The following is a 3337-nucleotide window of genomic DNA, read 5'->3' as shown; positions in this document are numbered from 1 at the left end:
CGGCTGGCTGCTCAGGGCAGGGCAGAGCAGGGGCGCTGAGGGAGGCGGGGCCGGGACACCACAGCTGGAGGATTCAGTTTCATCAGGGGAAGCACAGCTTGGGAGAAAAGGAGATTTTTTTAAAAAAAGAAAAAAGGAAAAAAAAAAATCCCCGCATAATATGATCTCTCCTGCCCCCTGGCGGAGTCCTGGAGGATAGCGCTATTTCCGAGCACCGAGAAGACTACATGGATGCAGGGCCTTGATTTTCTCCAGAGTTGAGGTGTTTTGACTTAACTTTACCCTGTTCAGGAAGGCCTAAGCAGACCCCCGCTGATGGAAACACAGAACTCTTCTCAGCAAAGAGCGTGCACTAAGTTTCTATTAGTCCCCAGTGGTTCTCTCTCTCTCTCTCTCACACACACACACACACACACACACACACACACACACACACGACCCTTGTTGCACTCAAAAATATTGTTTGTTGTGGTTGCTCTTTTAGGTCTGGTCAGAGATGAGATGGACGTTTCGCCGCAGGGGAACCATCAGAGCGGTGAAGGGGCAGGGTTGTCGGCCCGCCATCAAAAAGGCCGGCTCTTGTCCCTGTGAGCTGCTTACCTTGTAAGCAGTAGCGTCCTTGCTCTGCACAAGACTATTCATGGGTGTGTAAGAGCGACTGCCCCAATTGTCGGCATCATCCTGTGCTTGAGCACTCCCTTTTCATCCTCTTGTTTCACTCAGAGTTTCCGAGGTTTCGCAGACACTTTCTTTTATTCCGCTGCTGGTGTGCACTTTGACAACCCTACTATTTATTCCTTTTAGGCAGTTCAAGCAATATTTGAGGAATTTCGTTTTTCAATAACTTCCTTTATGGCTTCTCACCAGATTATCAAATCTCGCTTTACAATTTTCATCTAAAACCTTTATAATAATTTTACGTTTCATTTTTAAAGCTGCCCACAATTAATTTTCTGTGAGACAGTTTAGATATCTGATTTTCTGTATTTCTAACGAGATGGTAATAACTAGATCCCTCAGACCTTTCCTGATCTTTTTCAATTCACATAGAGATGTTTATGATGAAGGAAGATGGTTCTGATTCTTTTCTGGTTCCTTCCATTCATCTGTGACTATGGGGATCGCACATTACTTTTATAATTCATATATAACTCATTTTGTTCCTCCCATGGATGAGGGCTGCCTCCCATCATTGTTCCTCTGCCGATTACCTACGTCCATTTTCTCTTCCAGGTAAATTTGGAATCAGCTTGTCAGTCTCCATACAAATGCCACTGTATTTTAATTATGAATGCGCTAAACTAAACAGGAGGAAAATGAGCCTATGTATAACACCGAGTCTTCCCACCCAGGAACATCACACTGTTGTGCGTCTTTCCCCTTATTCGGGCCCTCTTTTACGCCCCCATGACATTTTCTGATTGGTTAAGGCTGATATTTGAAAAATCATTTTGGAATTCTGAGTTCCTGAGTTATTTTACACCTTAACTAAATTTGGACTGGCTAAATATGTTGTGTGTGTTAGTGTGTGTTTTAGACAATGTATAAGGGCATAAAGGCATATAAATTCTTTTTTTTTTTTTTTGAGACAGGGTTTCTCCGTAGTTTTTGGTTCCTGTCCCAGAACTAGCTCTTGTAGACCAGGCTGGCCTCGAACTCACAGAGATCCGCCTGCCTCTGGCTCCCGAGTGCTGGGATTAAAGACGTGCACCACCGCTGCCCAGCTGGCATATAAATTCTTATCTGGGTGGATAGTTATATGATTTTCCCTGTGTAAGTCTGACATGTTGTTAGGCTTATTTCTTATTTCTGCTTGTTTGTTTTGTTATTGTCAATACAATCTCTCTCATCACACTTTCAAATGGTTTAACACGATTGGAACTCTATTTTTTTGGAAGCCTGTTCTAGTTCACATGCATTTGAATTAAATTTAGATATTTAAACTCAGCTTAGTCTGGAATTTGGGCTGGATTGGGTCCTTCTCAAAATTTGTGCTTTGAAAACCACTCAAACCTCAGAATGTGGTTGTGTTTGAGGAGGGAGTCTTGAAACAGGGAGTGAAATGAAACTGAAGACATTGGGTTTGGCCTCCATCCTGTACTTTTGGTAAGAACATGAGAAGAATAAGTTTGGGTTCTAACACAGATGTATGGGGATGAGCATGTGAAGACAGAGGGAGAGAACGGGCACCTGAGGGTCAAAGATGGGCCTCAGAGGAAACCAAGTATGCTGATGCCTTGGCCTTGGACATCCATGCTCCAGAATCAGGAGAAAATAGATTTCTACTGTATAAGCCACCTGCTCTGTGGTGTTTTGCTATGGCAGTGCTAGGAAACCTGTACGGAGGTCTGTGTTAGGATGGGACCAGAGTTACAAAAAGTAAAAGCTTTTTAAAAGCACATAGCTGCCTAACCACGAGGCTTACTAACCTTGAACGAGATGATCTCAACATGGTTTTAAACCTGGAAAGGGAAACCACCCCAGTTGTATTTTCCGTGGATCTTATCTCACCATCAAAAGCCCATGTGTTTTGTCTCCAGACTGAGTGGGAATTTTACTATTAGCTTCTCTGTGTTGATCCTTTCCATTGTTCTTTTCAATACCTGCTGTAATGTTAGCCAATGAAGGTACATATTCTCCCATGGCTCAAAGTCAAACACGGCTTGAAGCCTGGTTCCCTAAGAGCTGATTGATGTTTTATCTGTTTATGTTATGTTGGCTCACATAAATGAATTTATTTTTCTAGTTTTCAAATTCTTGGACTTTAGGCAGGTGATTGCATGAACGACAGCCACTTTTTCTTCATTGATTATTACCTGGCCTGCTCCCTCTACCTCACACTTGCTTCCCTACTGATACCCCAAATCCATGAGACGAACATCCAGGGGACCACACCTCACAACTCTCAGGATCCAGCTCCTTTCTTATGTGTGCACAGGAGAAGGTGAGATACACAGAAGGGTCTTGTGGAAACTGTCCGGTGAGCCATTGTCAGGCTTGAGGAGACATGCTCTTCCCCCAGTGCCTGAATGGCTCTTCTTTCTCAGAAGAGCAGGCGTACAACAGTTTCTTGCATATGCTTAACACATGGAAAACTAGAGAGGAAAGAGAAGGGGGGAAGGAATAAGCAGATGCTAGGATCAGTACGGGGAAGAACTGGGTGTGGAGGGAGCTCTAAGTATAAATTTAAGTCTAGAAAGCCTATTCCCCCAAAAACTCCTCAGAGTACATTGGTAGAAACTCTGTATCCAAAGGGTACATTGGTAGAAACTGTATCCAATGGATACATTGGTAGAAACTATGTATCCAGTGGGTATATTGGTAGAAACTGTGTATC

The sequence above is a fragment of the Microtus ochrogaster genome, linkage group LG7_11, assembly GCF_000317375.1.
Source record: "Microtus ochrogaster isolate Prairie Vole_2 linkage group LG7_11, MicOch1.0, whole genome shotgun sequence".
Lineage (NCBI taxonomy): Eukaryota > Metazoa > Chordata > Mammalia > Rodentia > Cricetidae > Microtus > Microtus ochrogaster.
The sequence above is the reverse complement of the archived record's forward strand: the minus strand, read 5'-3'. Positions refer to the sequence as shown.